The sequence below is a fragment of the Rhinolophus sinicus genome, linkage group LG07 (assembly GCF_036562045.2).
Source record: "Rhinolophus sinicus isolate RSC01 linkage group LG07, ASM3656204v1, whole genome shotgun sequence".
Classification (NCBI taxonomy): domain Eukaryota; kingdom Metazoa; phylum Chordata; class Mammalia; order Chiroptera; family Rhinolophidae; genus Rhinolophus; species Rhinolophus sinicus.
In genome coordinates this window covers 82,031,805-82,056,510 of record NC_133757.1, presented here as the reverse complement: position 1 = coordinate 82,056,510, position 24,706 = coordinate 82,031,805, and the positions used below count along the sequence as shown (strand labels likewise).

At 55.2% G+C, this 24,706-nt stretch overlaps 1 protein-coding gene and 2 long non-coding RNA genes across 10 annotated transcripts in view; 2 read left to right on the top strand and 1 right to left on the bottom strand.

Moving 5' to 3' along the window:
• Positions 1-2,306: 2,306 nt before the first annotated feature.
• On the bottom strand, positions 2,307-12,657 carry LOC141572705 (uncharacterized). Of its 2 annotated transcripts, XR_012498088.1 has the most exons (5): positions 12,397-12,657; positions 11,128-11,212; positions 10,344-10,611; positions 3,855-4,027; positions 2,307-2,840 (listed from the first exon to the last, which is right to left on the bottom strand). It is a non-coding gene; the product is annotated as an uncharacterized LOC141572705 (long non-coding RNA). The 2 variants fall into 2 exon arrangements; XR_012498087.1 differs by lacking the exon at positions 12,397-12,657 and having other exon boundaries at positions 2,309-2,840; positions 11,128-11,263.
• On the top strand, positions 10,509-12,193 carry LOC141572706 (uncharacterized). The gene is made up of 3 exons (XR_012498089.1): positions 10,509-10,648; positions 11,154-11,330; positions 11,801-12,193. It is a non-coding gene; the product is annotated as an uncharacterized LOC141572706 (long non-coding RNA).
• Positions 12,658-13,932: 1,275 nt separating the features above from the next.
• ADGRL1 (adhesion G protein-coupled receptor L1) overlaps positions 13,933-24,706 on the top strand; it is a 44,122-nt gene continuing 33,348 nt past the window's right edge. For 3 of the 7 annotated variants that reach the window (XM_019746112.2, XM_074338094.1, XM_019746111.2), the window contains exon 1: positions 13,935-14,119. The gene's annotated coding sequence lies outside the window, so the exon portion shown is untranslated. Of the gene's footprint in view, positions 14,120-24,706 lie in introns of all 7 variants that reach the window. The other 4 variants (XM_019746109.2, XM_019746108.2, XM_019746106.2 and 1 more) reach the window with 3 other exon arrangements.

Genomic DNA, 24,706 nt, shown 5'->3' with positions numbered 1-24,706 from the left:
ATATAGTGGTATGAACCCGCCATCCATGGCTCCGTGGGTGTTCCTTTTTGGCCTCATCATATCCTGTGTTCTTGTGCGGGGAGCGGGACCAGAGTCCCTGCAAGACACTAAGATTTTGTTATCCATTCCCGACATGCCCCATACTCTATTCTGAACAGCTGCCATCATTGTAATTACATAGTTTTGCCTAATTATTTTGTAATGTCACTTTACCCCTTTCTGGAATGTGGGCCTGGGGCAGACAGGGCTTAGGAGGCCACTGTGTCCCCTTGCACTTAGTTCAGGCATGGCACATAGTAGGTACTCAATAAACATGCCCAGGTGGTATCTCAACAAATTCCTTTGTCTGGGTGACGGGGATGCACTGGGACTCTGACCATCTTGTCTCAGCAGGACATTCTGGAATCTTCTCTGAGGTGAAAGGAACACCACACACACACACACACACACACACACACGCACACACACGCAGACACGTGTGCACTCACATGCACAGGGTGAGACCCTATTTCCAATTTCTTGACAGAATATTTTTTCCCCTGGGCAGAAAATGAGCCATTATTAAAACAACAGAGTGACCAGCTGGGAAAACCCATTTGCAGCCATTTATATTGTGTCACCCAAGGAAATGGGAGGGGAAGCACGGGGTTTAAGCCCTGGGGGAAGAATTGCGATTAGAGGGAGAACAGATGGGTGCTTTTTCTCCCCTGTCTCCCCTGCTTGGGCTGTGAGTAAGGAATCCATGTCAGCCACAGGTTTCTTCTTCATGGTGTGATGGGGGTAAGTTTGGGGAGGAGGAGGCGGGCCAGGATGCTGGGTCCTAGTGGGGAGAGGCAGCCTGGGATCCACCTAGGACACTCTGTCCCTCTGCCCACCTGTTCCTGCTGTCTCCTGGGCTGGGGGGTCGCCCGATTTGAGTCCCTTCCCCTGTTCACCTTGTTTTAATTTTTACATTTTTTAAAAGTATCACCTGGATTTTCCTCTCCCTTTATTTCCTCCCTCATCCTTTGTCCTTTTCCTTGAAGGCAGGACCATATCCTGTCCCTGTGTCCACTGCATGGAACACACAGCAGTGGCTCAAATATCCACAAACATGGGCTCACCACCACTGCCCCGAGCATCATACCCTGACTTTATTATTTAAGCATCGCCCTCCGCACCAGGCTGTGAGCACACTGAAAGACAGGGGCTATTTCTGCGTTTCACTCATTTATGGATCCATGGTCCTTCCACCCCCAACAAGAAAGCCTGATCCACAGCCCGCTTTGGGGTGGGGAGAGATGAAGAGTTGAACATGACTGAGTCATTCGCTGTTTCAAAGCTATCCTTAGCTTCTCGAATCATTCAAAGTTGAAACCTGTTAGCGTGGCTCCAGTGGCCCTTCCCAATCCAGACTCATCTAGTTTTATCTCCCGCCAACACCCCACACCTGCCCTGGCCCCAAGCACCTCCTAGTCAGACCCACTGGCCCATCCATGGTCCCCATCTCACCCACGATGCTTTGCACTGCCGTCTCTCTGAACATCCCTGTTGGCAAACCTGGATGCCCTGGTCCGTCTGTGCCCACCTCCTGAGCCTGGGCTTGACATCCAGTCCAGCCCACCGATGTGATTTGTTTGGCCAAGGCAGAGTTTTAAAAAGTGTAATGAATGGCTAGCTTTTAAATATCAGGTGATGGTTGCATAAAAACCTGGATTCTTGGCTTTCCGTTAAAAGATAGACTCTGGGAAGCTGAGGCCGCCATCCCAGCGGGGCTATGAGTGCTCAGCGAGGGCTGCCCTCTCCCCATCCCTCCAGGTTTGCCAGTTCTCACTGAGTGAGTGGTTAAGGGGACTCTGGGCCCAGACTGCCCAGGTTAGAATCACTCAGTATTCCTATTCTAGAATCTTCTACTTGCCCAATTGGAGAAATTCTCCCTTTGCCACCTTGTCTGGTGTTCTGGGAGGCTGGGCTGTGTGGATCCCACCAATGCAAATTAGGCCCCTGTGGAAGGCAGGGGGTGGGGGTGGGTGAGCGTGACATTATTCCCCATGGTTCTCTACATCTTTCTGCGCTTTGTAATTGCACTGCTCGCATTACCCAGATTGTCCTGGTTCCTGCTGGGGCCCTGACTGACACTGCCCCTATGCCTCAGGGAACCCACCTGGAAAGGGGATAATGGTAGTGCTTACCTCTAGACTTATGTGGATTAAATGAGTTACAACTATGTAAGGGAAGGGCTTAGCAAGTGCAGATAAATGTTATTATCCTTTGCCACAGTCCCCACCACTCCTTTTTATCCCCCTAACACTGGAGCTGAAGGTCACCTGCGCCATTGCTGACACAGTTGGTCTTCTTGACGTGGCTGTTTGGTGTGTTTCCATTACCTGCTGTCCCCTGTAGGCTGTGGCATGCTCAGGGCCCAGCACTGTCATTACCACTGCTGTCGAGGTCTTTGGCAGCCTCCGCCCCCCGCACATCCCTCTCCCCGGAGCTCTCTGTGAATGATGACCCCAACACACGGACAGGATCCACGCATGTGTTTGCTTCCCCACTGTACCCCAAGCCCCTGCAGGGGCTTCATAAATGCGTGTGGAATTGAAAATCAGGGCCTGTATTCGTTTCCTAGGCCTGCTGGAACAAAGGACCACAGACCAGGCAGAGTAACACAAGTCATTTACTCTCTCACAGTGCTGAAGGCCAGAAGTTGGTACTAAGGTGTTGTCAGGGCTGTGCTCCCTCCGAAGGCTCTAGGAGGGGAGTCTTCCTGCCTCCCCAGCTGCTGGTGGTTCTTGGCTTGTGGCTGCATCACCCCGATCCCTGCCTCCATCTTCACATGGCCCTCCTCTCTGTCTTCTCTCCTTTTCAAAGGACACTTGTCATTGGATTGGGGGCTCACCCTAATCCAGGGTAATTTCATCTCGTGAACCCTAATGACATCCACTAAGACCCTTTATCCAAGTAAGGCCACATTCACAGGTTCTGGGTGGATATATCTTGTGGGGGACCAGCATTCAGAACACTACAGGCACCACAGTTTTCTGGAGTCTTAGCTTTCTTTCTTTCTCTCTTCACTCATTCAATTTTTTTGAAAACAGTGGAGAACAGAAACCAGACAGCCATCCCTGCCCCCAGGCCCACTTTGGGAGGAGGTAGGGGGCAGTCTCCTTGCCAGGTGGGGAGGCATAGGCCCAAATGCTGCCTGATGGCCCTGTTTCTAAAGCAGGCCAAGCCCTCAGGAAGCCAGCTCCTCTGTGGGCGGCAGAAGAGCTGGGGTGAGCCCCCCACCTTGCCCCAAGCTCACAGAGAACACCCCAGCAAGCACCACTTTATCATTCCTCCATGGCGGGCTGGGCTGAGAGGTTGTCATTTCTCTTCCACCCGTCAGAACTCTGCAGTCCCTTCCACAGTTCCAAGGCTAGCCTCTGACCTGCCAGCCGATTTCTTTCCAGGGCTGACAGGCTGGGTTAAGAGGGAGTGCTCCCCTGAGCCCAGACATACTTTCTCGACTCCAAGTTGCTTCAGCCCTCCCTCACCGAGAGCCCACAGCTCCTGCTGTAAAGTGATGCCTCCCTTTCTCTGAGTTCTCCCCTCCATTGTAAAATGGCCAAGCTGGCCCAGGACATGCGGTGTCTTGTGCAACCTGTGTGGGTTAACTTTTTTAAAAAAATAATTTATTTTTGAGGTAAAAACACTTAACGTAAGGTTAACCATTTCAGAGTATACAACTTGGTGTTTTTGCATATTCAAGTGTTGTGCCCCTGTCACCCGTGTCTAGTTCCAGAACATTCTCATCACCCCAAAGGAAACACTGTCCCCATGAGCAGTCACTCTCCATTACCTCCCCCCGCCCCCCGCCCCTGGCAACCACCGACCTGCTTTCTGTCTCTATGGAGTTGCCTGTTCTGGACATTTCATATAAATGGAGTCATACAATCTCTGGCCTTGTGTGTCTGGCTTCTTTCACTCAGCATCATGTTTTCGAGGTTCATCATGTTGTAGGGTTAACTCTTTTATTGTGAAGCACAAATCTCTTAGGAAGACAACTCTGTGAATTAAAAAAATATGTGCCACCCTTTGTCACCACCACCTAGCTTAAGATATAGAATATTTCAGTCCTTTAGAAGCTCCTAAGGCTACTTTCCGGTGAGCATCCTCCCCCAAGGGTCACTTTCCCAGTGGTCCTCACCTGAAGGTGATTGTGGCCCCCCCCACAAGGGACACCTGTCACAACTGGGGAGATGCTACTGGCATCTAGTGGGGAGAAACCAGGCATGCTACTCCACATTCTCTAATGCACAGAATGCACCCCAACAGAGAATCCTGCAGCTCCAAGTGTCACAGTTACCACCATGAGGAAAGCTTGGGCTCCCCTGACTCTCTCCACAGATTACTTGTGCTTGTCCTTGAATGTCATAGGAATGTGACCTAAGACCACGCTGTGTGTCCTGTGTCTCACACTTTTGCTCAACATTATGCCTGGAGATTCATCTACACTGCATGCATTCGTGGTTTGTTCTTTTTCATTGCTGCATCATATTCCATTGTATGGATATACCCTAATTTATTTTCCATTTGCCAGTCAGCGGCCACTGAGTGGTGTCCAGCATCTGGAGATGATGAATGAAGCTGCTATGAACATTGTTGTGTCTTTGGGTGGACATAAGCGACTGTTCCCGTTGGGGATAAAGAGGAATAGAATTGCTAGGTCAGAACAATGGAATGTTAGTAGATCAGTATGTGATAGTTAAAGCTCAGGGAATTCTGAACAAAAATCCTGACTTCTGGCTTCTCTTGAAGAAACATTCTAGCAACTCTGAGCCTGACTTTGTACCTGGTAGCTCTCAGCTGGAGGTGAGTAGTAGCAAATGGCTGCCAGCTTAAAAGAGGGTTGTGTCTCCAGCTCCCCACAGCTGCCACCCTCCATCTTGACTGCCTCACACTGCTCCATTTCTGCATTTTTGTCCCCTGGTTGGCATTTGGCTTTGCAGCCCCTGTCCTGGGTCCATGCAAGGTCAAGAATCACTTTCTACCTTCCTGTGGCTATGGCCTTGATCTCCATGAAAATCTCATCTCCATTCTCATCATTTTCCCCAGTTCCACTCCATCTCACAGAACCTGTATCCCCTTTAGACCTGGCAGGCATTTTCAGGTTGCCTCCGGCCCTCCCACTCCCTATTGCCCTCCTGTAGCCTGGACCCTGCTGGCATTTTTTTTCTTGGAGACATCCTCAGAACCTCCTCTCTGCCCAAACCATCAGGGCCTTCTATATTCAGTGGTAAGTTCCTGCTCTCTGCTTACAGGTCCCTTCCCTAGGGCAGGCTTCTCTGTGCCCCCTGGCCAGGAGAGGCCTCCCAGCTCTACTCCCCCACAACCCCTACGGGTCTGCCACCCTTCACTGTGTTAATGAGTCCTTGACCAGTCTGTCTGTGTTGCTCACTGCCATTTTCCCATCACCCAGCTCAATGCCCAGTGAATACTGGCAATGGGGTGTGGGACACGAAGGAGAGAGAGAAAGCCTTCGTGCCAGGTTGAATAAACCACTTACCTGGCCATACCTCCTGCAGAAGTAAGCTGGCTCCTAGGATGAGCTTGGCAGGCACACCTCACTGGTCAGAAGCTCCTTCCCATTGCTAGCCCAAGGGGGCAGGGCCTGAGAAATCCGTGTGTGTCCTCTGTCCTCCCAACCCTTACCACCAAAGTTCATACCTTCCAAGGCTGACAAAGTGCAGGGCTCCTTCCCACAAGCCAGGCCCACCCCCCAACCATCCCAGCTATCCCCATGCACTGTCCAAATGTCCCCCTCCAGGACTCTCTCAGACTCCTCACGTGCTCACCTGTCTTCCCTCCCCTAACTTTGTCCTCAGTGTTTTCCTCCCAACTCCTCCCTCCGCCAGATCCCTAGCTCTCCCCTCCACACTGCTCCTCTTTCCCAAGCACTCAGCCGCTCCTCCTCCTCACCTTCTCACACCTCCAACCTCCCCAGGGCTCTTTTCTCCTTCCTCTAAGCAGCCCCCACCTCAGACACGCACAGCTCTCTCCCTCCCCCCAACTTTGTCCCTTCCCCCCAGGCCCGGCGGCCGCACCTTCAGCTCACCTGGCGGGGAAGGGGCGGGGCCTTGTCACCTGGCGGCCACAGAGCAGCGGGGCAGCGGCCCCTAGCGGCCGGGGAGGGAAGCGCAGCCCAAATGGGCTCCCCTCTCAGCTAGTGCCTAACTGGGAACGGACCACCATTCCTGCCTGCCTGATACTCAGGCTCTTTCCAGGACTCTCGCTTTCTTTCACTACCCCACTTTTTCCTGAACACTTGCTATGTGCCAGGAGCGGTTCTAGTTGTTGGGCATATGCAGTGAACAAGAAACAAAAATCGCTGGCCTGGAGGAGTTGATATTCGAATGAGAGAGACAAACAAATACATGAAATAAATTAGGTAAAGATATGGCCTGTTCCTAGATGTAAAATGCTATAGGAGGGGAAAAGGGATGAGAGGAGCCAGGAAGTGATGGGGGGAGGTGTGTTTGCAATTTTTAATAGTGTGGTGGAGAGGTGACTTTTTTTAGCAGTCCTGGAGAGAGGGGGGTGCAAAGCTTAAGGGGTCCTTTTGGCTCTGCTTCTAAGATATGCCTTAAATTTGAACACCTACCCAACATCCTGTTCCACGCTTCCATCGCCTCTCACCTGGATTAGCAGAGGCATCCACCTCCCCAGTCTCCTGGCTTCCTCTCAAATCCACCCTATAATTTAGTTTCAATTGAGGTAAAATTCACATAACATAAAATTAACCACTACCCATTTTAAAGTGAAGAACTCCATGGCATTTAGTACATTTACAGTGTTGTGAAACCATCTACTTCCAAGACAGTTTCATCATCCCCAAAGGAAACTCTACCCAGTGGCAGTCACTCCCCATCCTTCTCCTGGCAACCACCAATCTGCTTTTCTTCTCTGTGGATTTATCTAAGGCAGACATTTCATGTAAGTGGAATCGTACATCTGTCCTTTTGTGTCTGACTTCTTTCACTTTAGCATGTTTTCAAGGTTCATCCATCCACACTGTAGTTTGTGTCAGAACCTCTTTCACTTTATGACTGAATAATACTCCCTTGCATGGATACACGACATTTCTGTTCATCCACTGGTGGACATTTGGGTTGTTTCCATCTTCTAGCTTTTGTGAGTAATGCTGCTGAGAACACTGGAGTGCAAGTATGTATTTGAGTCCCTGTTTTCAATTATTTTGGGCATATAACTAAGAGTGGAATTGCTGGGTCCTATGGTAATTCTACATTGTACTTATTGAGGAACTTCTATAATCTTTTAAACATGCAAATAAGATCATGTCAACCCCCCAGAACGTGCTCAAAGCCCTCGGCTTCCTAGTCACTGAGAATCTTATCCAGACCCTCCCACAACCTCTGAGGCTATGCCTGGTGGCCCATCATGCTGGCCCTTGTGCTCTTCAAATAGTCCTTCCAGCCTGTTCCAACCTCAGGGCCTTTGCACTTGCTGTTCCTTCCTCTTGGATCACACATGATAGTCTCCATCTCAGCTTTCAGGTTTCAGCTCAAATGCCTTAAATGCCTCCTCCTCAGTAAAGCCGCCTTAGCCTAAATCATACAGATCCACATCCCGCCTCATGACTATTCAGTTTTTTCCTTCATAGCATCCATCACTCTCTGAGATGTTCTTGTTACTAGTGAATCATCAGCTTCCCAATAAAGTGTGAGCTCCAGGAGGACAGTGACTTTGTGTCTTATTCACCATCATACTCTTGACTTCCAGAAAATGGATTGCCTGGAACCAGGGTCAAGGCCAGCATGAGGCCAAAAAACCCTCAGCTGTTAAGATAAATCATATTTTAATGCAATATTTTTAAAAATCAAAATTCATGCAAAAAATCCATGATGAATAAAATATTGAAATCTTCAATAAAAAGACAGCATCAGTATTCCTGCTTTCTCTTTCCCTCAGGTTCCAGTGTGTCTCCACATGGCATTCTTACTTTATTTAAAAAGTTGATTATTTTGGTTATTGTGGGTTTTTGGCATGAATTTTGGGCTTCTTATATATTACATTGCAATTTGTTTCTCTTGATCACCGAGTTTTTTGGCGTCCTCTTAAATTTTGTGGCCCAGGAAGCGCCTCACTCCCCTCACCCTCATACCAGCACTGGCCGGAGCCTGGTGTTCCCTCCTTCCATCACAGGTGTTCGAGGATGAACCGATGAGCAGGAGGGAAGCTGGGAGCTGCGCAACTGCCAACCCCATAACCCTATTCCTTGACCCCTGCACAGCCGAGCAATGACTCCAAGTGACCAAGTCCCAGGGCCAGACATTTTTTTTTAACTATTTGGGTGAGTTATGGATTCTCAGTTTCCTCTTCTGTAACCTAGGGAGAAAGTACCCACCCCACGGGGTAATCATAAAGAATAACTGAGATGGTCAATGTTAACTTGGACCATTTCTCAGCTAGCCTGGGCCTCTCCCCAGTCACCACTTGACATCTCTATTTGAACATCTATCAAACCAAAGGTACTCCTGGATTTAACCTCCAATACCACCCTGCCCTCCATCGTCTCCATCCTTCTAGATGCTCAGGCCATAAGCTTTGACTTGTCTCTTTCCTTCACATCCCACTTCCAATCTATCTGCTCCACCCTCAAAATACACCCGGAACCCACCCACTGCTCACCTTTTCTGTTACTACTCCCAGCATTGAGCACCTGGACCAATGCAGTTGCCTTCTCCCTGTCTCCCAGCTTCTGCTCTTGACCTCCACACTCTGTTTCCCTATAGTGGCCAGAGGGTGCTTGTGAACATCTGAATCAGAACATGTCACTCCTCTGCTCAAGAACCCTCCGTGGCTCCCACCTCACTCAGACCAAAAGCCCAAGTCCTCCCCAAGCACACCAGGCCAGTACAATCTGCCCCATCACCTCCCTGCTTGAAACTTCTTTTCCCCTCACTCACTCCCTCCAACCACACAGGCACCTTTGAACACCCAGCACATTTCTGCTTTAGGACCTTTGCACAGGATATTGCCTCTTCCTGGAACGCCCTTCCCCCAGTTCCTGCCGACTCCTACCTGGTCACTTCAGGTCTTGATCCAAATACTACCTTCCCTGACCTCCCCTATCTAAATTGGAGGCATCACCATGCCTTCTTCTTCCTTCCTTAATTTTCTTCCATAGTACTTGGCATCATCTGACATCCTGTATCTTCTATTTGTCTGATTTCTTGTCTGCCTTCCTGATTAGAACGTCAACCCCAAGAATACAGAATCTTTTTTGTCTTGCTCACTGCTGTGTTCCCACACCAAGCACAGTGCCTGGCCCACAGTAAGTGCCCAATAAATGTTTGTTGACTGACTGAATGGTTCCCTCCAGAAAGACCGCAATTGGGATGAATCCTCGCCCCCACCCTATCCTCCCAGTCCAATGCTAAGACCTCTTTACCTTGCTTTTCACTTGGGTAAGTGTGTAGGACAGGATGGGGCTCAGACATTGCCTAAAGTGGGGGTACAGAGAGGCACCAGGAGGGCCAGGGGCCCACAGAACTCTGCTGGCCCACCCCTCAAGACTCAGATAGGTCCACCATCCACTCCCTTAGTACCCTACTCATTTTCGAGGGCTAATTCTGTCGTGTCTTCTATGTCTGCCTTACCCACTAGCTCCAGGGTGCCTGAGAGGGCTCCCAGTCTTGATTGTGGGGCACTAGGCATCCTCAATGCCCAGCATGGCACTGTCCTAAGGGTACCTACAGGCGCTCTATGAGGAAGAAATGGAAGGAGTGAATACATGAACTGGATGATGAAGCGGAGACCTGGGCATTGCCTTGGTTCACCAGAGTCCAGAAACATGTTTCTCTCCCCTCCCCACCTTCACCCTCCCTTGCAGGACCTAAGGAGCCTGAGGCAGGACACTCAAAACCAGGGAGCTAGGCCTGAGGCAAAGGACGCAAAACACTGGGGACAGGGGAGGGTGGAGGAGAGCAGCACCCAAGACCGTTAGCGTCAGCGTTAGTGCCAGAGGCAGTGGGCGAACACATGGAGGGCAAGGACTGAGGGCACAGTGAGCAGAGTAGTGTCTGAGGTCAGGGTGCCAGAGGTGCTAGGTGCAGAGCATGTAGGGTCCCCAAGACGCGGAGGATCAAACGTGGGGTGTCCTAAGCGCGGGAATACTGGGTGTGGGGTTTTTCTGGCACGGGGTGCACCGAAGCCGGGGTGCCCAGACACAGAGTTCAAAGGACATGGGATGTCCAAGGTGCGGGGCACGCTGGGAAGGGGACTCTGCAGGCGCAAGGTAGGGTGCGTGAAACGAGGAGCTACCGGGGTGGGAGCAGGGAGTCTGGAGCGTGAGTACTAACCTGCGCAGAGCTGGGCACGCGGCACCCAGGCGACACTGTGCGCGCGCGCGGACGCGCTGATTCCCGGAGCCTGGTTGCTGCCTTGGCTTCCATTGCGGCTGCGCAGCTGAGGGTCTCGAAGCCGGGGTGCTGCGGCCCTTTTGCACCCCCAGTCTCTCCTCATTCTTCGCCTCCTGCGAACCCCGCCCCACGAGGCTAGAGACCGAGATGGAATGGAGGCCGGGGAATCGATCCCAGCCGCGACCAGGGGCGCTGCGCTGAACGCGGGCTTTGGGAAAGAGAGGAGGGGCTGGGAGAGGGTCCTGGTAGGGATTTTTCCAAACTGAGCCGGGGGACCCTTAAAGCATGCCACCCTTTCCCCTCATATAAGTAAAGGCCATCCCTTCTCGCAGTCTCTGGAGAATGCAAGTTAGAATCACCTCCTAGGCAAACCCCTAGGGTGTGCAGGGGGGGCGGTAGGTGGGCTACTGCGCACGTCGGGAGGGTGAGGTAGTGGGAGGAGGTTTGGAGCCAGAGGATTCTGAAGGTGCCCAGCTTTTCCCCCTTTCAATCCTGCTGGGTTTATAGAAAGCTGGCTGTCTGGATATGGGGGGAGGGTGTCCTGGTTGCCCCCTGAAGCACCACCCCCACTCTCCAGCACCCCCAAGGTCTTCCATGGGTCCTACCAGGTGCTGTGGATATAGCTCAAAGTGGGAAACTGAGGCACAGAGAGGCGGGACACCCCCAACCCATTGATAGATTTGTGGCCAAACAGATGGATGTGATCCTTTCTGCACCTACCAACCTCTACATTCGCATTTGGTCCATCAGATCCCACCGTCTGGCCTGGCCACCCAGATTCAAGGCTCTGGCACTGGAGCGATGGAGTCCTGCGCGTTAAAGGGGAACGAAGGTGGCCCACCTACGCCCTTCACCCTGAAGTTTGGGACACCCATGGGACCCAGGTTCCAGGCTGTGAGAATCCTGCCCAGTCCTGAAACGAAGGCTGTATGTAAAAGGGGTGGTTTTGGGTTGCCACAAAGGTTGCCCCTGGTCACTAGCCAGCCTGCAAGTCTGGTGTCTCTGCCTTTCCCTAAATTCAGCCACCAGGACAGGCTTCTTGGAAGAGATTCTTAGAGGTCAGGTCAATAAATTTAGGTTTTCTTAGATATTCATAGTTCCCATGCAATTCTGCCCCAAGTTTTATGTACGGGTATTTGCCACCCAAACCCTCCCACTGCCTCTTCCATACTCTTTCCCTATTCCTCACCCATTCTGCGGAGCCAAGCTTGGGTGGCAATACATTCTCCTCTCTGGAGACAGAGACCAGGTTTGTTCCCCTCCCCATTCTTAGCACAACACCTTCCTCTATAGTCCAGATCCATATTTGTCTGCCCTATTTCTCCCTACACCCCATTAATGCCCAGTCTGATCCACTAAGATTCAGCTGCGACTTTGGACTTTGCTTTACTATTTAGGCCTCACTTGGATGGACTCCCTTCCCCCAAGGATCCAAGCCAGGTATTTGCTCCTCCCACCCATCAGTCTTAGAGTTTCACCCATCTTTCATAAAATGGAGCCAGGAGCCAGGCTTCCAGGTCTGGGCTCCCCAAATCCTCACAGGATCTTACCGTTCAAGACTTTCTCCCTACAACCCTCTCCAGGATTCTGACCCCTCCAATTTCTCCCCCAGCCCCCGCCTGGCACTGAGTCGTCCATTCTATTGAAGTATCTATTTTTGGCCTGGGGCCGGGTTTTATAGCCCCCACTGTGGGTCTTGGCAGTTACCACTCTGGCTCCAGGGATCCAAGCCAGGTCGGACCCAAGAGGGGGAGCGGGGCTCCCTCTGCAGCCTCTGGCAGAAACCTGCTCCCGGCCTCCTAGGCATCATCAGATGCCTAGGATCCCGCCGGTTCCTTGCCTTTTTCAAACCCACCAGCTGCAGTGTAGTTGCTAGGCTGTGGAAATCCGTAGCGGGTTTTTGCTCATGCCGAAAATCTAAAATTCATTTTCCCCCTCTTCCCCGTCCCCCGCCTTCCAAAGCGAGACGTTTGAGGCGTTTCTAGATACTAACCTCCCCTTAACACTCCCCTCCGTCCCTGCTGCCCAGTCGGCTCCAAGCCCGCGTCCGGGTACCCAGGATCTTCTGCTAGGGTCTTATCCTGTCCGGCTGACTCCAGTCCTGGCTTTGCGGCCCTCCCTCGTTTTTCATTGTAGGTCTGATCTCCCAGGGTAGCGGCCTCCTCACAGCTTGTCGGGCGTATTGCCCCTGGATCCTGAAACCGCTTTTACCTGCTCCCTCCGGTGCAGACAGCGCTCCGGATCCCCTCGTGCTGGAGTCCAGCCCTCCTTTTGCCCTTCCCCCTTACACGTCGCTGCCAGGAAGATGGGGGCAACCTACGCGGCCTTCCTGAGCCCCCCTCACCCCCGCCCCCCCCCCCGCCCCGCGCGAGCCCAGGTCCGGAAATTACAGGCCGGGTCTTACTTGTTCCCACTGCATTAAGCATGACGCATTACTCCGTCTCCCGAGGAAGGATCCGGCCCGAAAATTGCGTGCCCCCGGGTACATTTGGCACAGTCGCGGCTTCCCACCTCCCCGTCCATCCCTTCTGTTTAATCCATCCCGGGTTTTGCGTACCCCTTCCAGCTCTCCCCAGTTCTCCTCTCTCTGGACTCTACGCCTCTCCTTTACTTCCCTGCCGGAAAAATCCTCCCCGAGTCTTACATGCACCCGCCTCCCCTCCCCCACGCCCCGTTCCGAGGGTGATATCTAGCACGTCGCCTTCCCTCTCCCCGGTTTTCCAGGAGGGCTGGAGGAAGCGCAGGGGAGAAAACTCCAGCCCGGGTTTTCAAGCCTGCCCTCGGTGCGCCCTGGCAGGTTGCGGCGGCCGGTCCCGGGCAGTGGCTCCGGGCCGGGTTTTGCGCGCGTCCGTTGTCCCCCTCCCGGAGCTTGTGCGCCCGGGAGCGGGGCGAGCAGGCGGCTTGTCATTGCTGGTACCCGGCGCCGGCTCGGTCCGCGCGTCCTGCGGTGCCCACTGGCCCGGCCCGGCTCCCCCCTTCCGGCCGCTCCGGGGGCGCGACGCCGCCGTGCCCGCCTCCAGCCGCGCCCCCACCAGGCTCTGCGCCGCCAGCCCCCCACCCGAGCCCCCCGCGGCCACTGCGGGGAGCCCAAGCCGTCCGCGCGGGAGCTGTCGGCGCTGCGGCGCCCCCGCCCCGCCGTCTGCCGAGGAGGCCCCGGCGAATGGGGCCGCGCGGGCCCGGGAGTGGCGCCGCCGGGCGGCGGGGGGCTGCAGAGGCTCCTCTTCGGCCGCGTTAACCCCACGGTCCCCGCCGCCGCCGTCGGAGGGGGCTGGGAAGTCGCCTGGGCACACACGTGCCACCTCCGTCGGGGCTGCGGAGCTGCGGGGGAGATGCGGGCCGCTGCCGGCGCCGCCTCGGGGGGCTCCGCCTCGCCCCAGACCCCAGAGCTCTGACGCCGCCCCCGCCCCACCGCCTCCGCCGCCTCCCTACCCAGGAGGGGCGCGGACTCGCTCGCCCCCAGCCGCGAGCCGCCACCGCCGCCGCCGCGAGGGGGCTGCCTTTGGAGCTGTGTGATCCTTTTTTTTTTTTTTAATTTTTGCTTGGTGGCGGCGGTGCTGGGCCAGGGGAAGGAGGGGACACGGAGGCCTCCCTCTCCCCGCCATCCCTCACCCGTTTCCCCCCCGTCCCGGTTCCGGGAGATGTGCCGGGCGGGGGGCCCGGGTTCGCGGAGCCGCAGGAGAGGAGCACAGGGCCGACCCCAGAGCGGCGCTGGACAGGTGAGTGTCTGCGGGCCCAGGGCGAGGGGGACGCCGCACCTGGGCCAGGTGTGCGGGCCAAGGGTGGGAGGATGGAAGCTGGGGCCTCTCTGGGCCGCGTAGGGGGAGGGGATGCTGGAGCCGCGGATCACCGCGCCTGAGCCGGAGGGGCGTCGGGGGCGGCCGGCACCTCACCCCTACCGGTGAGAGGGCCGGGAGGAGCCGTCCCCACGGAGCGCCGGGGGCGCGGGGGTGCAGATGGGCGGCCGCGGGGACCCGGCGGGGGGAGGGGACCGCGAGTGTGCCCGCGCGTGGCTGCGTGTGCCCGCGCGCGCGCCAGCCTTTGTGGGGAAGCGGCGCGGCAGTGCCTGCGTGTCCCTGGTGCGTGTGCGCGCGGGTGCTTGGCGCCCTGTTTGTGTAGGTGTCTGGGTGTGAGCTGAGAGGATGCGTGTGCACGCCGCGCGCGGGCCCCGGGCCCCGGAGGAGCCGTGTCGGGGGCTGGCACCGCAGGATTCTGGGCTGGGGGTTGTTTTTCTCTGGGAGGCATAGGTACGGGGGATGGGGAGGGGTCTGTCTGGGCTCCGCTATCAGGAGGAGGGGTGCAGCCTGCAGCATCTTATCTCCGTGGTACCCAGTTAAGCATGGGGAGCTGTCGGGTTTGAGCCACCAGATTCGGGCTTTGAAGGCGAGCTCACCCCCTCTACCAGGTGTTGGGGGGTTTCAATTGCCATCCTCCCATCTGAGGATCCTGGGACAGGAGTCGGGGCCAGAAGAGTGTGAGGGTGCTGTATATGCTCCAGCCGTTGCCAGAAAATGCCCCTCCAGTGCGCTCCCGGCCCCCATTTGAAGACAGAACCCTGCCTGCACATAACCCCCAGGAAGAGCCCTGTCCATACTCTTCTGGTCTAGGTCAACACCCAGCCCCATCCCTGCCCAGCACCTCACTGTACCTTCCTGGTCCTCCCCCCCCCACCCCCAGCCGTGGCAGCTGCGTGGGTGTTCTTCCATCCCAGTCTTGATGCAGGGCCCCCTTTCCTCCTGGCTTCTGCAGGACCCTGAGCCTGGGTTTGTCTGCCCACATCCAAACATGTGGTATGCCTGGGGGAGCAGGGGGAGGGGTTCAAAATGGCTGCCAAGATGGCTGGTCCTGTCTCTCTCTCTCTCTCTCTCTCTCTCTCTCTCTCTCTCTCTCTCCCCCACCCTCCCTCCTTCCCTCTCCCTCCCTCCGTCCGTCCCTCCCTCCCTTTCTCTCCTCTCTCCCTCTGCTTGCCCTGTTTCCTTAGCAGCTACTGGAGTCACTGCCAGAGTCACTGCCCAGAAGGGGTTGGACAGTGTGAGGACAGGTGTTGGGGACACCTAAGGGTGCATGTTTGCTCTGGGCCTGTTGACCTCGATGCTGCTTGGTAGAGGCTTTTGGTCTCTGCTCCCCTTTCCAACACCCCAAGGGTCTGCATGAGCTTGTAACCTGACCCCAGACCCAATCTCTTCACTCAGGCTAACAGCCTGGGGGCTGGCTGCCTGCCCTCCACCAGGTCTCCTAGGCCTGGCACCCTGAATTGATCGTTGGGGTGTCAGGGTGCCTCACGGAGTGTCCCCATTTCTCGTCCTCTCCACATGCCCAGTGGCCAGGGGCTGATGAATCCGGCTGGGCCTTGGTCAGGCCCCAGCTGTGGGGCCAGGTGACTACTCCTTCCTCCCCACTCCTCTTCCACTAATGCTGAATTTATTACTTAAAAGTAGGATGAAAACGGGGAGAATAAGAGAAGGAATACAACCTTCATTATCATATCGAGAAAATTATCTGTGATTTTCCTAACTAGCAATTTGCCTGCCATGCCGTTCAGAACTGACTTGCCCATTAATTACAGAGATGAAAAATCATCTGGAAAGAGGAAAAGGGAACTAATTCGATCCCTGGCTGGTAGCAATAGCACCAAGCCACATACGTGTGTGCACCCACATGTGAGCGTCAGCCCTGCTGCTAGCATCACTATCTTCCTCCTCCTTGTCTCTTGGTGAACTCCTGCAGGGCCTCCACCCACCCCCTGCTCACCTCTCCTGCTCTCCAGTGCCCTGCTAGGCCAGCCCTCTCTCCATAGGGTGCCAGTCTCAACCCCCACTTGTGGGGCTCTGGTGGGGATCTGGCGTGTGAGGCTCAATCACCTGAGCTGATGCCTGCCCTTGGGCATGGAGATGGCGCCCTGGATGGGGGGAGGATGGGGAGCAGGGGAACAGTGCCCCTGAGCTGTGGGCCCTGCAGGGAGGAGGTAGAAGGCTGGATGGGGAGCCCCTTCTCCAGGGGGCCAAAGAGGACCCTGTGGGTATGTGGGGTGTGGGGGAGGGGCCTACAGGCGCCAAAGCTGCTCAGGAGTCTGCATCAAGGTCTGGGCTCCAGGCTGGGGCAGCTCCCCCTGCGTGTGGGGCTCTGTCTTGTGAACCCCAGGAGGTTGCACTGCTCTGCCCTGGACCTGGTACCTCTAATGGGGAACAGGAGCAGGATTCCCTCCATCTCCACCCACTGGCCACAGGGAGCTCCATCGGGATCGATGCCCCTTCCTACCTCTCCAGCCAGACGGGTGGCCAAGGACACGGAAGGCTCTGGTTTCTGTGTGGGCTCCTCCGGAGGATCCGATTTCCATAGGCCAGACACTTCCCGTCCTCCAGCCCCTTCTATGGGGAGGCAGGGGGAGGGGCTCCTGAAGTGCGGGTTCCCTAGGTCTGGAACCAGGATCTGACCACAGTGACCCTGGCGATGCCTGAGTGAGCTAGCATCTTTCCTGGGCCCAGTCTTCGTCACCCCGATGCAAGAGGAAAATGGGGTCCCAGGGTGGGAGGGGGTCTCATTGTCCCTGGAATCCAGTCCTCTGTCCCTGTCTGTCTGCTGTACCTGTGTGTACCAGTTCTGTGAGTGATTTGGATGGTGACCTGGCTGAGCCAGTGTGTGGTCATGTGTCATCAAGTTTGTCTTATGTTCATAGGGATCTCCTGTGTGCTGATGTTTGTGAGTTTTGGAGAGGTGCTGGCCCTGTGTGTATGTATATCCATGCGTGAGCATCTGTCTGCATCCTGTGTGTACCTGCAGGCATTTGCCCAGGTGTGTGTATGCTGGGATCCTTGGAGCAAGGCTGGTCACCTCTTTATGCATTCTGTGACCATTTGCCAAGTGCCTTCTCCATGAGGCGCAATGCTGGGAATGTCGTGGGAACAGTGCCCTGGTCTTGTCCTCACGGAGCTCACAGTCTAGTGACACATAAGTGATTTCAGTCAAGGGCTCATATCATAGGAGTTGCGGAGAAGGCTGTGTCTCCCCCTTCAGAGTGGCCAGAGTCCCAGCTGGGGACGGCAGCCCCAGATTTGGAAGACAGCAGCCTCTGGGTCCCAGCACTACAGCCGTCCTAGGCATGGGGCATCCTGGGTTTGACTCTGCAAAATCATCCCCGTCACCTCTTCCCCCTCACCCCTCCCTCTTTGCTGCTTCTCTAACATGGGAAGCACGATTCTACCCCAGGACCTTTGCACTGGCTGTCCCTCCACCTGGGACCTCACCCAGACATCTCCAAGGCTTTTGCTTTCTCACCTGCTTCAAATATCACCTCCCCAGTAAGTTTTACCCCCTGCAGCCTGTTTAAAATTGCAGCCTCCCACCTGCCTCCTGACTTTCCATAGCATGGATGGCTTTTTCACACTCTGTAATTTCCTGATTTATTGCACCTCCTTTATCGTCTGTCTCCCTGACCAGAATCCAAGTGTTCAGGGAGTTTGTTACTTGGTTTGCTTTGGGACCCCAGGTGCCTAGACTCATACCTGGCCCATAGTAGGTGTTTAAGAAATCTTGCCTGAGTGAATGGGAGGGGGTCTCATAAAGGACCAGAGACTTCTGTGTAACTCCCATGGCTGTGCACAACGAGGGCTCTCATTGCCCTGGCCCCCTGGGGAGAATTGAAGGCTACCTGCCAGGGGCCAGACTAGACCAGCTCTTTACCTGTCTGCTGGCACACCTAGGCAAACTGTCTCTAAAGTGGCCTTCTGGTGCTTGTGGGTGAGGCTGGGTGGGCAGGCAGGTGGCTCCTCTATGGGGCTGTGTGCAATATAGAGTTTAGAGCTCAGAGGGAGAACATGGGGGCCCCCTGCCCTTGCCAGGGGTAAGAGCCTCAGCGTCAAAGCCTGAGCAGCCCGTTTCTGACCTCCCCCTGGGGCACTGACCCAACCTCTCTCTCTTGGGACAGCACCCATTGTTTCAGTCTGCCCTGGCCCCAGGGCAGGTAACTAGCTAAGCAGAGGCCCGCTGCCACCCCTCCAACTCCAAAATTTGGGGAAGATAGAAATCTCAATAAATAGATGCCAAGTCTAAAAGTAGCCCTGCCCTCCCCCCAGCTGAAATTAGTCATAGCCCCTCCCTCAGAGGGTAACGATACCCAGGAAGGCAGGTGGGGCTCCTGTCTGCTGCTGGGGAGGTGGTACAGGCAGGTGAGGTGGTGCAAGCAGGTGAGGGGCCCAGGGCAGAGTTTGAACTGTGGCAGTCCTGACATTGGGGCCACATCATTCTTTGTGGGGGGCTGCCCTGTGCATGATAGGACTTTTAGCAGCATCCCTGGCCTCCATACTCTAAATACCAGTTAGCATCTCACCGCCCCTACACACACTCTAGTGGTGACACCTAAAAATGCAGACATTGCCAAATGGCCTGGGATGCGGGGCAAAATCCTCCTCCTCCTGTGTTGTCCCCCACAACCCCCCCTTCCCCCTCCCCTCAGTCTCCCCTCCCCCCACTGAGAACCACTGCTTTAGATCAGGGGTCAGCAGACTTTCTCTGTGAAGAGCCAAATAATAATATTGGAGACTTTTGTGTGCCTCTTGCCAGCTCTTGCATATCCTTCCTCTGCTTCTTTTTCTCAACCCTTTGAAAGTAGCAAAACTATTCTTAATTCATTGGCTGTACAAAAACAGGTGGTGACTGGACCGTAGGTGGTCAACTCTTGCGCTAGAGCGTCCCCAAATTACCCTTGGTAGTGGAGGTTGGGGCACCTGTGGATGCCCCCTCATCAGCAGAGGGGCAGCCCCATTAGGGGCGAGTCTATCCCTGTCTCCTCCCTGCCCCCACCTGCTCCAGCTCTCCTGTGCTCACTCTCCACCAGTCACACTGGCTTCCTCACTGGTCCTCAAACATGCATGGGCCAACTGCAGGGCCTTTGCATGAGCTATGTCCTCTGCCTGGAACATTTTTCTCTTCCTTGGACACCTGTATGACTCCTCCCTCACCTGCACAGGGCTTTGCTGAAATGTCGGGCCTTCTGTGATATTAGTACACCACAAAATTTCTTTAGTGCTCTTTGTGCCTGGCTGTCCACAGCTTTGTCTCCAGCACCAAAGCAGTGGCTGGCACATAGTAGGTGCTCTAAAAAACATGTGTGGAATCACTGTGTATATTTCTAAGCCCCACAACCACTGGTGTGAACCTTCTGTCCCATTTCCTCAGGAGAGAGAGAGAGAAAATAAGGGGGGGCCTCATCACATGGCCTGAAGTGGGCACAGTGGGATTTGAACCTAGGTCTCTGGTCTCTGCCAGCATCTAGTGGCAGTAGAGGACCCAGAGCCTTCTCCCATGCCCTCTGTTTCTGTGACTGTTTCCAGCTCTGCTCTACTGAGCCTGGAGTGCGAGGCTTGGAGCTGGACAGTGAACAACTTGGTGGGGAAACAGACCACAGAGCACTGTGGTACCAACTTCTGTTATGGGGAGCACAGAGACGGTGCCTGGCTGGCCTGCAAGTCAGGGAGGGCTTCCTGGAGGAGGAGGCTTCTCAGCTGCAGCCTAGAGGGAGAAGGAAAGACAAAGTAGAGGGGAAGGAGAGTGAGAAGAAGGGGCCCATCCTGAGGTCAGAAAGAAGGTGGTGGCTCAAAGGGGAAAAGGAAAGATGTAGTTTCATAGCCGGGTATGCAAAGAGAGACTGGAGGCTGATCTAGGGGGCCAAAGGACTGAGTTTGTGAGGTTGCATTTCTACTTGTCCATGGGGCTGCGAAGGGCTATGGAGTGGTCAAATCCCACAGGACAGGGTCTGAATGCCCAATATGAGCTCCCTCTGGCTGCTGCATGGGAGAGAACTGCAGAGGGCAGGAAGGGAGGCCAAGAAGAAGAGGAGGCCATTGCAGCTGTTAAGGTGAGGGCTCCAGTGGGGACTTGAAACATTAGAGATGGATGGTGTCTGGTGTGCGGGTTTTCAAGTCAGAGTTGACATGATTTGGTGGATGTTTGGCTGGAGGGCGGAGGAAAGGGGGAGGGGAAGGGAGAAACTGCAGGTTTCTGGTTGTTTCCCCCCCCCCCTTTTTCCGCCCCCCCCCCCCCTTCAAGCCATTGTTTCTCAGTCTAGTTGTGTAGGACACAGCTCCCTGGCCCATGCTGGTGTTATGAGCCTTGTGTCCCCCCTGGCTGAGGCAGTCGGTCAATGGTCATCGGCTCTCGCCGGCTGCCGGCCACTCACACTGGCTGCCAGCCACTCATGGCAGCCCACGGCCGCCCATGCTGACCTCCGGCTGCTCATGGCAGCCCAGCTGCAGGGTGAGCCATTGTTCACAATCTCAGCTGTAGAGGGCGCAGCTCACTAGCCCATGTGGGAATTGAACCAGCGACTTCGGTGTTAGGAGCACGGCACTCCAACCACCTGAGTCACCGGGCTGCCCCCAGGTTTCTAGTTTTGACAGTGGGTGGACAGGGAGGAAAGAAGAGGGTGGGGGTAGGGAGCATCTGCCACTCTCAGCACCCACCCCCACAGTCTGATCTCCTCTTCTAATTAAGAGTCTGTGAACACCTGAGTCAGGTCTCATTTCTCCTCTACTCAGAACCTCCGTGGCTCTCATCTCACCTGGAAAAAAACCCAAGTCCTTCCTGAGGCCAACAAGGCCCGGCATGCTCTGCCCTGTAACTCCCCCCTCCACCTAGCCCTTACCTCTGCCCACTCTCCCTCTTTCTCACCTGGCTGCAGCTACACTCCACATCCAGCCTCAGGGCCTTTGCACATACTGTTCCTGCTGCCTGGGAGCCTCTTTCCCCGGGTACCTAGATGGCTTACTTCCTTGAGATCTGTGCCAAAATGTCACCTCCTCAATGAGGCAGTCCCCGATCACCCCATCTATACCACCCAAACATAACCTTCCCCCACCACTGTCTTTCCCCTTTGGGCCTATTTTTCCCCAAAGCACTTGTGACCCAGTGAGAACTAGGTCTACTGAATGGATGACCTATTCTCTAGGTTTGTTTCATCTTTGTTCATTAAACAAATTAACAAGTACCCACTCCTGGCACAGGGCTGGAGATGCAACAGAGCACCAAGTGACAGTGATGGAACTTTCCCTGTGGAGTCCCCAGCGGGTAGGCAAGACAGCCGATCAACAGCTGAATTCAAATCTGATTAGGGGAGCAAAAGGTGGAGGCCCAGTGTACTGCAAATGTGGGTACAGGAGAGACCAACGCAGTCTTGGTGGGCAGAGCTTTTGGGAGGAAGAGTGGGGCAGAGGGTGGGTGTGAGAGAGTTGTGGTGGGGAGCAGAGAACAGGCACCTTAGGAGGCCAGCGTAGAGAGCGTGATGACGAGGTGGCAGGAGACCAGGGCCTGAGACACCATGTTAGTGCACTGAGGCAATAGGGAGCCATGGAGGACTGTGGGCAACGAGGGAAGTGATTGGGTTTTCATTTTGCAAAGGTCACTCTGGCTACAGGATGGAGATGGGATGGGGTGGGAGTGGCAGATAGATGGGGGAGACCAGAGAAGAGGGAAGGGTATGCTTTGAACAGCCCCCACTCTCCTGCAGTCCAGTGCCACTCAGTAACCAGTGACCTTTTGAAATTTAACAAGACAGGCAAACCCCACCCTGTGGCGCAGACATCTAGTGGGAGAGAGATAATAAGCAAATAAGTAAGATGCATGGCTGGTGTGCTAGTGATGAGTGCTGTGGAGAAAAAAAAGGCAGAGAGGGATGTAGGAGTGCTGGGACCAGCAGGGGCCTAAAGGAGGCAAGGGAGGAGCTGTGTGGGTGGCTAGAGAAGAGTGAACAGCCTGTGCAAAGGCCCTGAGGGATTGTGCCTGGTGTTTTCCACCAGGAAAACGGGAGCTGACTGAGTGAGGAGCTGAGAACAGGGAGATGAGAGGGCAGAGCATGCAGGGCCTTGCTGTCCAGGGGAGGACTTCGGCTATGGCTCTGCGTGAGGTGAGAACCCTGGAGGGTTCTGAGCTTTGGAGGGACTTGCCGGAACTCAGGTGCTCACAGGCGCCCTCTGGCTGCTGTGTGGGGAACAGACTGGGGGCAGGGCGAGCAGGAGTGGGGGAGGGGGCCTGGGAGGGGGCTTTGGGGCTAGGGCAGGTAGGAAATGGTGGGGCTGGACCAGGGAGGGAGCCAAGGGGCGGGGAGAAGTGAGCAGATTCTGAAGGGGAGCTGCTGTGGTTGGATGTCGGGGTGAGAGGAGGAAAGGGGTCCAGGATGACTGTACAGTTCTTGAGTGTATGTGGAAAGATGGTGAGGCGGAGGGTGGTGGTGGTGGAACTGAGTGTGCGGTGGGGACCCTGCCTTTCCTGAGCCCACAGTCCCCTTCCTGAAGGAGAGCCACGTGCCGGGCACTGTCTGGGCAGTTGTTCCGTCTGTTCGAGGTAGACGTGTTAGTCCAGAGTAGGGAAAAGGAAATGGGCCCAGCCTTGGGCAGCAAATTCAGACCCAAGAGCCTAGTCCTACCTACCCCAGGGCTTGCTGCTTCCCCACTCTGTCATGCCTGAGGGCCGTCTGGAGGAGGTGGACCTGTGGAGGCTGCTAGGTTTGGGGAGGGAGGAAGAGTCAGAGTGTTGTGTGGAAGGGCAGGACAGTGAGGGGCCCAGAGCCTTTCTGTCAGCGCCGCCCCCCCCCCCCCAGGCACTCAGACTCTCACCCACTGGAGCGCTGAGGGTTGCCATGGCAGCCATACTCTAAGGCAGGCTGAAGGTGCTCCCCCTCTTCCAGCAGCTGGTTCTCCTCCTGTCACGTCCCCTGGCCCATCCCAGGGTACCCAAGGACAGAGCCTGGGCTGCATCAGCTGCCCGCAGGATGCCCACTGCACCCCACTTGACTTGAAACTAATGTGGGGCTCAGGTGCAAACACTGAGGCAGGTGTGAGGCAGGTGGGCAGTCCATAGGACTTGGGAGCTGGACATGCCTGTGGACTAGTCTCCCTCTCAGGGTGAGGGCAGTGAGCTCTATTTCCCATGGGTCCAGTTGGGGTCACCCAAGTTCACTGAGGCTCGAGGTGGGGACAGATGCAGGTGCTGGCTCACCTTGCCCTGCAGGTGTGGAACCTCCAGGCATGTCCAGCTCTGAGGACCTGTCACACAAATGCAGCCGGGGCCTGCAGGTGGGGCTCTCTTGGCCCCCAGGGTTTCCCCAGTTCCTTGTGTCTAGCCTGGGGGACCAGCCTGCCTGGGTTTAAAGCTCTGTCACCAGTTGGGTGCCCCTGGGACCTTACTTTCCTTTTCTGTAAAATGTGGGTCTGTACGTCCCCCCTCCCCCATTTTCTTATGAGGATTAAATGAGATAGTTTGTGAGGCTTAAATGGGGTGCTCTCGTGATCACCCCATGGTGCTCCTCATGGAGCACGGAGGTGTCAGCTGCTGCACCTGGCACCTCAGGTGGTTCGGGCACTAGGTATCCCAGCAGCCCTCCACCCCACCCCTCTCCCGCAGTTTGTGAAAGATTCCCTGAAGTTGTGCAGCCCAGGGCCCTGCCCCATCTCCGCCTCCCCCCCCACCATGTGTCCTGACACCTGTGTGACTTTCCTAGGGCTGCTTTGACAAACTGCCCCAGACTAGGTGGTTTTAACACCAGAAATGTATTGTCTCCCAGTTCTGGGGGCTGGAAGTCCAAGATCGGGGTGTTGTCAGGGTGGGTTCCTCCTGGGGATTCTGAGAACCTATCCCACGCCTCTCCCCGGCTTCTGGTGGCTGCTGTTAGTTAGTCCTTGGTGTTTCTCGGCTTGTAGAAGCATCACCCTGATTCTGCCTGTTTTCATGTGGGGTTCTCTCTGTGTGCATGTCTACATTTCCCATTTTTATAAGGACACCATTCTTATTGGCTGACCTTAATGACCTCACTGTAACTTGATTACCTTTTTTAAAGACCCTCTCTCTGTTCTGAGGTCCTGTGGGATAGGACTCAAAACATTTCTTTTTTGGTGGTGGTGGGAACACAATTCAATATTCAGTCCACAATAACCCCCTCTCAAGGCCTCAGGGATGATCTAGGTGGGTCTCACATGTCTACACCTGGCCTCCCCACCTAAGTGGGTACCAGCTGGCAAGCAAAACTCCAGGGTGGGGTGGGTATGCAGTCAGGCCAGAAGGGCGGGAATGCGAGCCACAGTGCCTAGCTCCTGAGCTGGGCTAAGTTTTGGTAGTTCCTGGGCTTCCTGGGGGTGCTCTAGGGAGGTGAACTCAGGGAGCAGTGGGTACCTGTGGGGAACACTTTCTGTGCCCCTAAGGCAATGGTGGTTAGCCTGTGTGGGCTAGGCTTGGCCCCTAGGTCACAGGGCAGACACCCCGTCTCCAGCAGTACCCACCATCGTCCTCAGTCACTTACCTTGGTTCATTCATTAACTGTT